Below are 14,014 nucleotides of genomic sequence, written 5' to 3'. Positions count from 1 at the left end.
GGTGGAGATTGTGCTGCTCCATCAGATTCTACAGCCTGAAACATTAGCACTCAGGTTAAATGATTTGTGCTTCTACACATCTGATGGTGCTTTTATCTGGAAGGACTATAAACTTTATGCCAACAAGCCTTTTGTTGTATGGTTGGAATTTATTTTGTTGTGATACAACATTTATGATGCTGCCTCAGGCTGCAGTAATTACGACGCTATTTTTGTATAGTGTAGGTTTATCTTAGTAATGTATTCGGCCGAAAGCTTCGTAGGAGCCCAACATGCCAACATTTGTCGGGCCCATTCCAATTGGGCTAAAAACGAGTATGGGCCGAAATTGGCATGTAGCCCACTAAAAATATCTGGGCCTAAATCAGCATAAGCTTTCATATTTTTCTGGTAGGCCTGTGCCCATAGTGGGCCTTTAACAGGCCTAAACATAATTTGGGCCCTCAGTAAAAATAGGCTGTTTATAGGTGTAAATATCTCAAGCCCATAAAAAACATGGGCCTTTAATAGACCGAAAGTGAGATTGGGCCCTGATTGTGCCAAATAACCCACTGGACTTAGCAGGCCGAAATGGTGGCCCATTTATGATGCGGATCTTTGACAGGCCGAAATTCGGACGGGCCGTAAATGCGCCGACCTAATACACGGGCCTTTAACAGGCCGGAACTTCGGTCGGGCTAGATTATCGTCATTTTTATATGGGTCGTTAATGGGCCCAATATGACGTTGGGCCACATATGGCCCATGGTTTAGGTCCGGCGTTAACAGGCCAAAAATGACAACAGGCCAAAAGTGGCCCAAAGCTATAGTGGGCCTCTAACAGGCCGAATGTCAGACATGGCCGAATATGACCCAAATCCTTCACAGTCGTTTATGGGCCGAAAGTTTTAATGGCCTGTAAATGGGCCCAAATGAAGCCGGACCTTTAACAGGCCGGAAATACACCGAGCCGTAATTCGGATTAATTACTTAGCAGACTGTTAACGGACCAGAAGTGACCATCGGCCGCGTTGACGACAAGTTTAGGACAAGCCGTTGATGGGTCGATTTGACAGAGAATGTTGGGCCTTTAGCTGGGCCGGCCCATTGTGGTCCGCAAAATCTTGTGGGCCTTTAGCTGGGACGGCCCATTATGGTCTGCAAAATCGTGTGGGCCTTTAGCTGGGCCGGCCCATTATGGTCCGCTAAATTTTGTGGGCCTTTAGCTGGGCTGGCCCATTATGGTCCACTAAATCTTATGGGCCTTCGGTTGGGCCAGCCCATTTAAACTTTGTGGGCCACTTTTGGGCCGGTCCATGTGTCAACATATCATAGGCCCATCTCGACCATTGGATGAGTGACACCTGTGCCAACACGGAGCTGACGCGTGGATCCGTCAGCCAATGAGAATTTTACACGTGGAAAATCGGCATTGGTCGTGGCTGTTAACGGGTTATCGGATCCAAAATCCGACCCGATAACTTAACGGTGTTCCGTTATGGTGGATGCCACGTGTTGGTCACCCTTGACGAAAGCACTTATGTTACGCGCGATTTATCGTCATGGAAGTGGACACTTCCGTGATGATAATTTTGGCAATGTCATGGAACACTTCTACGACAGCACAAGTATGACTATCTTGATTCTATCATAAATTTGTCATGGTTGTACATGCATGACAGAAAGCGCGACCTACTGTGACAAACACGTTCATCACAGAAGTGTATTTTTTTGTAGTGTAGCCGGTTTACGCCCGGTGGTAATATCCCGAGCAGTAGGTCCCAGATTGATTTGAACTTGTTCATGTCAATCTTCAACACTTAGAAAAATTCCTCCTTTGCATCTTCACCTTGATCTTGTAAACCGCCATGATGTCATCCTCCAGGATCATGATAAATCGCCATGACATCACTTGTTATATAAAAATTATACATCTCACCTTCAGTTAATGAGCCTCCGACAATCGAGGCGACCGCTCCGTTATATATACAATTTTCGGGCTCCTTGATTCTTGCACCTGTCACCTTTCCATTTACCTTATAAATAGGACCAAGGGTCATTTTCTTTTCCCCCCTTCGTCTCCTTGCTTCTTCTTCCTCCTCACGACGCCCCTGCACCCGAGCGCCGCCGTCGTCATCGAGCTTCGCCTCTGCATCTCCGTTGGCCGCTACATCGACCTGGTTGCATCAGAAAGACGCGGCGCACATCCGCTACCTCAACAGCTGCTGTGAGCCTTTCCTTCTTTCCTCTATAGATCCATTAGGGTTCACACGGGTTCATGTTGCTCTTCTCGTGTTCTTCTTCAGCCCATAGATAACAGAGCTCGATCTTGACGTGTTCCGCACAGTAGCTATGGTACTCCTTATCTCGGCCATTTAAACCAAACCTTAAATACCTAATAACTTGATCTGGACCTTTTGTGAACTTCTTCGGTACCAAACCTTTTTAAGTCTCAATATTTTTCCTTTTCCTGACTTATAGTAGATCCAAAATTTTAATGCAATCTTGTGAAACTTGTTTTACCTTACTTACTCATTCTTGCCTTAGATCTGTATCTTCCTTATCCGCATAGGCGGTTTATCCTTGTAGAAAGTAATCTATCATATACCCTTAGTCCCCTTTTAAACCGCCAATTCTGTTATCTCCGTTGTCATACTCCGGTTAAAAAATATGTGTATACCTCTGTTTCTGCTTATCGCTTTATCATTCATAATTGCATCAGCCTCCGGTTTACCAATTTCACATGCTTGGATTCCTTTTCCCTGTTGTACCTTATACATCACCATGAATGAACCGTAACCAGCATTATTTTCTTCCCAGCTGTTCACTTGCAATGGCCAAGCAGTTTTATTCCTGCAATTGGGTCCCTTCCCGGGTTACTGAGGAGCAACTGAACGGAATGGTTAGGATCGACACCTTACCAAAGAAGAATGAAATCCGGTGGCGAGTTCCTGGGCCAAAAAATCCTCCTACCCCCAAACAGAATGAAGTGGTGGTGTTTGTTGATCATATAGGCCGTGGCTTTAAACCGCCCAGATCAAAGTTTTTTTGAGATGTACTCACTAGCTTTCAGCTCCATCCTCAAGATATTGGACCCAACTCAGTATCCAATATATGCAACTTTCAAGTCTTTTGTGAAGCGTACCTTCAAGAAGAACCAACTGTTGAGCTGTTCCGGGATTTCTTCCATTTAAACCGTTGCACTGAGTTTGTAGATGGACCCAATACAGAACTTGGCAGCGTCTCCATTCAGAAAAGGAAAGAGGTTGAGTTTCCTCATGCCAAACTTCACAGTCACCCCAAAGAGTGGAATCAAACTTGGTTCTATTGCAGAGACACCTCTCCTGAAGATGAAAACCCTCTGTCGGGTTATCGTGCTCACCGGCTTGCTAATACTCATCTGCTTCCGCAACGACTAAGTGCCCAGGAACGGGCCTCGTACGCACCTCAACTCACCAAGCTAAGAGCCTTCCTGGCCAACAGTTTAACAGGCGTGGACTTCGTCCGTTGCTGGATATCCTGGAGCATTTTGCCGTTAAGTCGCCGCTCCGACTTAATGTGTGAGTATACTGGTGACGTACAAGACTCTCAACGTCATATCAATATTCAGCTAACAGATGAAGAAGACACTGAGTCTGTGAAGAAAATGTTGAACGAACCGGAAGCTATCTGCAGCAAGACTGGGTTAAGTCTCTTTTATACACAAAACAAACCGCCTGCTGTAAGTATTGTTTGTGCTTCCGCTTTACACCTGATATTTTTAGACTGTGCAATCTTTGAATTCCCTCTGCCCATTCTTAAACAGGGTGATGATCCGTTCTGGAAAAACAAACCTCAAGAGAAAGCGGTGAAGCCTTCCCGTCCTAAAACAAAAGCCGTCAAGAAAACCACAAAGAGGAAGGCACCTGAACCCATCGGTTTCGAGCTTGATGACGACCCGGATGAACCGGAAGCAGAGGTAGAACTTGATTCACTTGGTTCACTTTTCATGCATCTCACTGACAATGATATTTATCAGGAGGACGTTGAGGGCAGCCAAGTTGACGATGCAGAGGTAATTATCCTTTCCCCCGGTTCAGACTCTCTGCCAACACAAAAAAATCCGTCAAGCAGTTCGAAAAGTAAGATTTTCTCATCCTCTTGCTCACTTGGATCCAACATTTATTTTGAAGAAGCAGCAGCACGAGGCTCGCCGCACAACTCGGCACAGCAGCCAAAAGGTCACTTCGACCGGTTTACCGGACACCTGGGTTTGAAAACGCCGATCTGAGGTCTCACCCACTTCTGGCACTTCTTATCCCAAGGCAGGCTATTTTCGACAACCTCTTAATTTGTCCGATTCGAATTATCAGGTGACACCTCCTTCATCCTCTGGCGAGTCAACAGCGACACAACCCCCCTCCCCCTCTCAAAACCGTGGCTGGGTAAGTATTTCAACCCAATCTTTTGATGTTTCACACTTTATATGCTACGCTGACCTTTGCATCTTGTTCTGTTTAGAGCCAAAGCCAGAACCAGTAAGAAGGCTCGGGTGAATAACCCGCCCGAAGACCATGTTGTTATTGAATCGGAGCAAACTTCAAAACCGGAGGGTCCAAATACTGAGGCCACATTTGATGAACCGTCCCCTCAAGATCATAATGTTGATGATCAAGCAGAAGTTGATACTGCTGTGCTAGATGATAAACCGGCAAGTCCAATCCAGGCCGATGACAGACCTTCTAGTCCAGTGAGGACTACTGACATTCCATCAACTCCATAAAAGGTTGTTGGAGACAAAGAAGGCGAGGTTATCATTACCGGTATTAGCCACACCTCTCCTGGCCATCCTGTTATATTGGCAAAACATAGTGCCAAGGAAGAGCGTGCTGCCATGGAGAAAGGCAAATGGAGCACCAATTTATCCAGCTATGCCCATCTTAGTGCTCAAGAACTCCACTCTGATTTTCTAAACTGACTGCCCTCAAACTGTGACTATGAAGCCGGTTTGGTGAATCTGATGAAGGAGCACTATGAGGTATTTTCATCACTTTTTCCTTTCTTAAATCCAATTTGTAAGTACCAACTCAAGTAGCCCTCAAGGGCTGGTTTATGATGGTACTCATAAATCGGGACTTTGTAATATCTCAACCCTTGCATACTTATCCTTCATATGTCAGGTGATCCTTTGAAATAAACCGGTACTTTATCGTTGTATTCCTGTAGTTTTCCTCTGTGTAGTCCCCAAGGGCCGCTTTATCTTTCCAAGGTGAACCGGGATTTTACCCAATGCTCTAATTTGAACAAATGTACATTAGCCCCCAAGTGTCAAGAATAATGCTTGCATTGTACTTGAGACTTGCAAAAAAATTGACGACAGAGCAAATAGGCATTAGCCCCCAAGTACAAAGTGCATAACTTGTTATATGCTTGGTACTTCAAATATACATAGCCCATTGATGATATATCTTGCCTTTGTAGGCCGAGCTGAGTAAGAAGGATGCTCAAACCGCTGACCTTCAAGAGAACATTAAATCTCAGCAAGTGGAGGCTTCCAAGGCCAAGGAAGAACTGACTAATGCCTTAGCAGCCATCGAGAAGCTGAAAGAAACCTTTAACAAAGGGCATGCAGACTGGGAGACAGAGAAGGCTGGTTTAACAAAGAAGGCCGAAGACGCAGAAGCAGCCCTGAAGCCGGTGGTTGAAGAACTGACCGGCTTAAAATGACAGATTAACGCCATGACCTCTGTTGTATTTGGTGAGTATCCACATATGAAGTTTTTCCAATCCTTAATATCTTATCAAAGACCGGTTTACTGATGCCTTACTGTGACAGGGACCCGCATTACTCATCTGGGCTCTAACATGCGGATGAAGCTTAAAGCGGCCTATACTTTGATAGAACAGTTGTATTCTGGATCCCATTTGCACTGCAGCTTATAACAAGCCTCCACCAATGCTGATAAAAGAAACCATCGAAAAGCTGGCCATGCTGCCTGCCCGGTCGGATGAACTGAAGAGATCAGCCGCAAGGTCAGGTGCGCTGACCGCACTAATCTGGGCTAAGGCGTGGATTCCAGATCTTGAACCGGCGGATATCGGCCAAGGCTACCCCAGCGTGAAGGAAGATGGCACAAATTTCAACAATGATGATCTCCGAAGGCTGACAAAGGAAATGCGGCCTATAGCGAATAACTTGGCGGATGACATGGATCTATCTCATTATCAACCGATTTATGATGTTGAGGGGAAGAGATAGCCCGCGCCGATTCGTGATGTAGAAGATCTTGTTCCGCCGATTTGTAAGCATACTTATGCCCCTGACATTGACCCTTCCAACCTTATTCATGAAGAAGCCATTTTTCAAGCCTTAACTGGAATTGATTGGTCAACGATTGATTTCCAGCGACTGGGTAGGGATGAGGAGAATGCGACCGCTCAAGATGACCCTCAATCTTCAAGTCGCCCAGATGAAGAATCTTAATCCGGAAGCCGGTTTAATCATTTGCCAAACTTGTTGAAATAATTATCCTGTGTGGGCACTAAAGTGCCTTGTAATAGGCTAGTTCAAATACTTATCTGCTTATGCCATCGAGCATACTTGTTTTGCTTGACATTGATAACTCGGCATGCCTTTGGGATCTATTATATGCATAATCCACAGTGGCTTCGTTTTGCTTATTCCTGCAAAAAAATTGAAAGTCTCCTAGCGGTTAACCGCTAGATGGGTCATGGTGCCCAAACATATATATAACCTGGATGCCGAACCAAGGTTGTAATATGTAGATATAAAATAGATGATACATGTGGTATATCTCGTTTGGCCTACCAACTGTTGTTATAACAGTAAGGTGATAACACCAATGAATCCTTGCATCCTTGTCGGTTCATACCGAAATCTTTCCGGGTGATGGTAAACACCAGTTTATGCATATAATTGTGGTGACCTGTAGTCAAACCAGACCGGAGCAATATTATTGCCGGATTAAAACTGACCATGTACTGACAACTTAGCGTTGAAAGCCATGCCGGGTTGTAATAAACACCGGTTTATCAGAAAATATTCATAAATACCTTATCAAAAGATGTTTAAAACAACAAATACAAAAGAAATGTGCAAGGCGTTTCATGGGCTGCCAGGCCCTAAATCGAGGCTTTTCATGGGCTGCCAGGCCGCTGAGTTAAACCATTTGTCAAAGCCTTTTAAGATGGACCTCAATCTTTAACCAATCATCGTTTTAACGTTGACAAGTTCAGGGTCTATGAGATTGACTTGTCAAACGTTCGATGGGTCATACCAGGTTTACCTGGATGAAGTGGCCTACTTAAAAAGGCAGGATAACCGGGGTTTTAGGTGAATACACCTGGCTTCCAAGCCTGGCTTGATAGCCTATTACAAGGGTGCAAGTTCATTGTTCTTTGAGAAGCAAGGAGCCCCCAAGTAATATTTGAGCTATGCTTAGTGGTTACCTATGTTTGAGTTGTGCTTTATGCAACAGACTCTCTTTGGTTCCAAATAATTTCCTTTTGGCTTTAAGCCTATGAAGAGGTGTAGCTATGGTGTAAATACAACCAAGCCCCCTAGTGATCTCCCTTTTTGGTCTTAAGCCGCTCAATAGGTGTAGCTATGGTTCGAATACGACCAAGCCCCCTAGTGATTTCCTTTATATCTATGTGGCCTTATAGGCCGGGTTAGTAGAACTCCGCTTTGTAAGTAGAAGCCCCCATGGAACCACACATGATGTAAAAAAGAATAGAGACCCCGCTTTAGCTGAGGCTCCGGTTTATTATATAATATATACATTGTCATAAGTATGTACATAAGAAGAGCCTGTGGCTCAAGCATAGTAAGGCCGAAGAAGGGCTATATTCCATGGCCGCTGGGTCTCCTCCTCCGATTTGCGTGAGTATTTATGCTCTCGAACATTGATAAGGTAGTATGCCCCGTTATGCAGGTTTTTGCTGATCACAAAAGGTCCTTCCCAAGGTGGGGATAACTTGTGCATATCAGTCTGATCCTGGATGAGTGGGAGCACCAGATCGCCCTCTTGAAAAGTTTTGGTCTTAACCTGGCGGTTGTGATAACGTCGGAGATCTTGTTGATAAATCGCCGAACGCGCCGCTGCTAGATAACGCTCCTCATCTAACAGGTCCAGTGAGTCATGTCGTGCCTTCTCATTCTCAGCTTCAACGTAAGCCATCACTTGGGGCGAGTCATGACAGATGTCACTAGGGAGAACCACCTCTGCTCCGTAAACCATGAAGAAAGGCGTGTACCCCATCGATCTGTTTGGTGTGGTGTTGATACTCCATAACACAGAAGGTAACTCCTCCACCCAACAACCCGGCGTCCGCTTTAAAGGAACCATAAGCCGGGGTTTGATTCCTCTCAAGATCTCTTGATTTGCCCTTTCTGCTTGACCATTAGATTGAGGGTGAGCCACTGATGACACATCAAGCCGGATGTGCTCTCGTTGACAAAATTCCTCCATAGTGCCCTTGGATAGATTAGTACCATTATCAGTTATAATGTTGTGTGGAAAGCCAAACAGGAATATAACCTTTTTGATGAATTGGACCGCCGTGGCTGCATCACACTTACTGACTGGCTCTGCCTCTACCCATTTGGTAAGCTTATCAACCGCCACCAACAGGTGGGTCTTTTTGTCCTTGGACCTCTTAAAGGGTCCAACCATATCTAGCCCCCAAGTTGCAAACGCCAAGTGATTGGAATCATTCTCAACTCTTGAGCCGGAACATGAGCGTGGCGTGCAAATTTTTGACAACCGTCACACCTTTTTACTAAATCCTCAGCATCAGCATGAGCCGTCAACCAATTGAAGTTGTGAGGCCAAAAGCCTTAGCCACCAAGGATTTTGAACTGGTGTGGTGACCACGATCTCCTTCGTGGATTTCTCACAAAATCTCACAACCCTCTTGAGGAGACACACAATACTGAATTGCTCCTGTGATGCTGTAACGATGTAGCTCCCAGTTGATGATGGTCATTGACTTGGATCACCGAATTACCTGCCAGGCCAAGGTTTCATCATCCGGTAATTCACCCCGGTTCATGTAAGCTAGGTACGGGACTGTCCATCCGGTATAACATGCAAAGCCGCCACCAACTGGGCCTTCAGGTCAGGAATAGACAACTCATCCTCTGTGGGTATCTTGACCGACGGATTATGAAGTACGTCAAGGAAGACATTAGGTGGCACCGGTTTACGTTGAGAGCCTGGACGACTTAGAGCATCCGCCGCTTCATTCTTTCGCTGGTCTATATGGTCAACTTGATAACCCTTGAAATGACCAGCCACTATGTCCACCTCTCATCGATATGCAGCCATGAGTGGATCCTTAGAATCCCAAGTGCCAGATACCTGCTGAGCCACCAGGTCCGAGTCATCGAAGCACTTAACCCGACTTAAGTTCATCTCCTTAGCCATCCACAGACCATGAGTAAGGCCACATACTCAGCTGCATTGTTAGTGCAAGGGAACATTAAGCGGAGAACATAACAAAACTTGTCACCTCATGGAGAAGTTAATATGACTCCAGCCCCCGAGCCCTCCAACTGTCTAGACCCATCAAAGTGAACGGTCCAATATGTGTTATCTGGCTTTTCCTCCGGTGCCTGCAACTCTGTCCAATCATTGATGAAGTCGACCAGTGCTTGGGATTTGATTGCTGTGCGAGGCGTATATTTTATCCCGTGAGGTCCAAGCTCAATAGCCCAGTTGGCAATCCGGCCAGTTGCTTCTCTGTTTTGAATGATATCTCCTAGAGGGGCTGAACTAACCACTATGATGGGATGACAAAAATAATGCTTGAGCTTTCGGCTTGCCATAAAAACCCCACACACCAGCTTCTGCCAATGCGGATACCTCTGCTTTGATTCGATAAGTACCTGACTGATATAATAAACCGGACGTTGAACCGGATACTCCTTTCCAGCCTCCGTGCGCTCCATAGCAATAGCCACACTAACAGCCCGGGCATTAGCAACCACATATAGCAATAAAGGCTCTTTATCGACCAGAGCTGCAAGGACAGGCGGCTCAGCTAACTGTCTCTTCAACTCCTCAAACACTTTATTAGCTGCGTCGCTCCAGAAAAAGTCATTCGTTTTGTTTAGCATCTAGTATAAAGGGATAGCCTTCTCCCCAAGACGACTGATAAACCAGCTCAAAGCCGCAATCCGGCCCGCCAGACGCTGAACGTCATTGACACATGCCGGTTTAGCCAGAGAGGTGATAGCTATGATCTTCTCTGGATTAGCCTCAATGCCCCTGTTAGACACCAGAAAACTCAAGAGCTTGCCTACCGGAACACCAAAGACACATTTGTCCGGATTAAGCATCATCTTATAAACCCGGAGATTATTAAAGATTTCCTTCAGGTCCTCTATCAATGTTTCCTCCTTCCTAGATTTCACCACAATATCATACACATAAGCATGAACATTGTGCCCAATCTGTTTATGAAGACAATTATGAACACAGCACTGATAAGTCGCGTGGGCACTCTTGAGCCCGAAAGGCATAGACACATAGCAGAAGGCTCCAAAGGGAGTTATGAAGGCTGTCTTCTCCTGGTCCTTAACTGCCATTTTAATCTGATGATAACCACAATAAGCATCCAGAAAACACACACGGTCACAACCCGCTGTAACATCAATAATCTGATTAATACACGAGAGAGCAAAGGGATCAGCTGGACAGGCTTTGTTCAAATCTATGTAATCCACACACATACGCCAAGTGCCTTTTTCTTAAGCACCAGCACCAGATTAGCTAACCACTCAGGGTGAAAGACCTCCACAATAAAACCTGGTGCCAAGAGCCGGGCTACCTCCTCACCAATAGCCTTACGCCTCTCTTCATTGAAGCGGCGAAGAAACTGCCTGATCGGTTTAAACTTGGGATCTATATTAAGGGTGTGCTCAGCGAGTTCCCTCGGTACACCTGGCATGTCAGAAGGCTTCCATGGAAAGATGTCCCGGTTCTCACAGATGAACTCGATGAGCGCGCCTTCCTATTTCGGATCTAAGTTAGCGCTGATGCTGAACTGCTTGGATGAATCACCAGGAACAAAATCAACCAATTTAGTCTCCTCTGCCGATTTAAACTTCAGTGTCGGATCATGCTCTGTAGTTGGTTTTTTCAAAGAAGTCATGTCTGCCAGATCAACATTGTCCTTATAAAACTTCGGCTCCTCTATGGCACAAACCGACTCAGCATAAGCCACATCACCCTCTTCACATTCCAAAGCAATCTTCCTGCTCCCATGTACTATGATGGTCCCCTTATGACCCGGCATCTTAAGCTGTAGATAAACATAACACGGCCTCGCCATGAACTTGGCATAAGCCGGTCCTCCCAACAGGGCATGATACGGACTCTTGATTTTCACCACCTCAAAAGTCAACGTTTCTGACCTTGAATCATGATCATCTCCAAAAGCCACCTCTAGGTCTATCTTGCCCACTGGATACGCCGATTTACCAGGCACCACACCATGAAAGATGGTGTTCGACGGTTTAAGATTCTTATTCGTCAATCCCATACGACAGAAGGTATCATGGTAAAGGATATTGATACTGCTTCCCCCATCCATAAGCACCTTGGTGAACTTATACCCCCAACTTGAGGTGCCACCACTAAGGCCAGATGACCCGGATTATCAGCCCGGGGTGGGTGATCCTCTCGACTCCATAAAATTGGTTGTTCAGACCAGTGCAAATACTGAGGCACTGCCGGTTCAACAGAGTTCACGACCCTTTTGTGAAGCTTCTGATCACGCTTACACAAGCTAGTAGTGAAGACATGATACTGCCCACTATTCAACTGCTTTGGATTGCTCTGATAACCTGACTGCTGCTGCTGCTGATTCCCCTGATGGTTATAACCTCCCTGATTGCCCTGATTACCTTGATTGCCATGTCCGGTCTGATGGCCTTGGAATCCTGAACCGGAGCTACCACCTCCATAACCCGGCCCATGAAAACCACCTCCTGAACCGTCGGGCGGGCCATTGTCGTATTGGAACATATTGGAATTTTTGAACTCTCGCATGATGAAGCAATCCTTCCAAAGATGTGAAGCTGGCTTCTCCTTCGATCCATGCTTTGGACAAGGTTGATTTAACAGGCACTGCAGATTGGGGCCTGACCCTCCGCCCCTCTGGGGCGGCTTGCCCTTACGACGCTGACCGTTATCCTGAGCATTGGTGTTAGCCACAAAGTCCAAACTATTGTCTGCCTTGAGCTTACCATTGTTCCCATGACATGCCGGATTCTGCTGCTGCCCCTTGGCATTGCCGTTCTTTTTCCCCTTCCCCGTTTTATCATCCTCAGACTCAAGGTCTTTGGTACTAACTAAATCGGCATATTTCACCAAAGCAGCCAGAAGGGTTGACATGTCATTGCAGTGACGTTTGAGCCTTCCCAACTTCAGTTTTAATGGCATAAACCGGCAATTGCCTTCCAACATCAAAACTGCTGTATCCGCATTGATGCGGTCCGACAAATGCAGAATAGCTGAGACTCGTTTCACCCAATGGGTTGTAGACTCCCCATCCTTTTGAACACAAGCGACCAGGTCCACAATCGACATAGGTTGCTTACAAGCGTCCTTAAAATTCTGGATAAACCGGTTTTTTTAACTCGGCCATGACACGACGGAGTTAGCCGGTAAGCTCTTTAACCAAGTACGAGCTGTCCCCTCCAACATCATGGTGAAGTACTTAGCACACACCACTTCATCCACATCTATCATCTCCATCGCCATCTCATAACTCTCAACCCATGACTCAGGGGGTAAGTCGGTAGTGTAATTGGGCACCTTATGAGGGTTAAAATCCTTGGGCAGTCGTACGTTACGCAAAGCGGGGGTGAGACACAGCACCCCTAAAGAACTGAAGACCACACCTGGCTCCACTGAAGCGGTAGGACGAACCGGAGTAAGCTCACGAGTCGCATGATGTGCTGCTAACTCAGCTTCTCGACGTGCACGACCATGATCCACCACATCCTACGCATTAGCACCACCACCTGTCGGGTTATGCCCTCGCAGCAAGTTACGGTGACGTGCACTGCTTGACACGGCCGGTTCATCCTCAATGTGCCTGATGTAGCTCTGACTTGAACGGGGGTGGAATGAATCCTCTCGCGACTATGCGAATAAGCCTGCTGCTGGGTTAAAGATGTTTGAAGGAGCTCTCTGGCCCGTTGTGTCTCAATCGCCACTGGTGACTCACCGTCAATCGGGAGGGCTGCCAATCGTGAAACGGCGGCCACAATGTTATCCAACGGGTTGGAGTAATTCCCCGGGGGCATCGGAACATACTGTGGCACAATGTTGTTCTGACGAGGCGGGTCCATTGTGCGCAGCTGAACCGACACTCCTGTTACCGGTGCCTCCGTCCGGTTTATCACTGGCTGGTTACTGGTCCCCGCTCCTAGCGTGTTGAAGAGGTTTCTTGGCTCATAACCCGGCGGGAGGTGCAACCGGTATCTCCTCCTCATGACATCATCTGAGGCGCTCTGATCCAGCCTAAGCCGGTAGGCCTGAGCTTTTAACTCGGCCCGTTCTGTAGCCATCCTGACATTCTCTGCTGCCAGGTCCACTTTAGCCTGAGTTATCTGATCTTTCACCTTTGCAATCTCCGCGTTGTGCTGATCTTGGTTTGCTGCATCCACCTCTGCTGCCAGCAAGGTTGTTAAAGCGTCGAACAAATCAGACAAAACCTAAGTCGGAAGCGGCGCAGAGCCCCCTGCCCCTGCTGGCGTTACTTTTGCTGAACCAGAGATCATTGCCACAGCGGTAGAAGAGGGGTGTGCTGACTGTATACCGGCCATGAAGACCGCGACCTGGGTTGGCAGATCAAGGGGGTCCGGAATACTGTTGCCATTGGAACCTCCAGTAATCCTGCCATCCTGTAACTGGTATAGCGACTCGGTCTCTCCGGTCGAAGACTCATCATCGGAGCAGACAACGGTTTCACCACCAGATGTCGATCCATCCTCATATTCCGCTTCATGGATGACACCTAC

Source organism: Triticum dicoccoides, chromosome 7A (assembly GCF_002162155.2).
Source record: "Triticum dicoccoides isolate Atlit2015 ecotype Zavitan chromosome 7A, WEW_v2.0, whole genome shotgun sequence".
Lineage (NCBI taxonomy): Eukaryota > Viridiplantae > Streptophyta > Magnoliopsida > Poales > Poaceae > Triticum > Triticum dicoccoides.
This window is presented reverse-complemented; position numbering follows the sequence as displayed.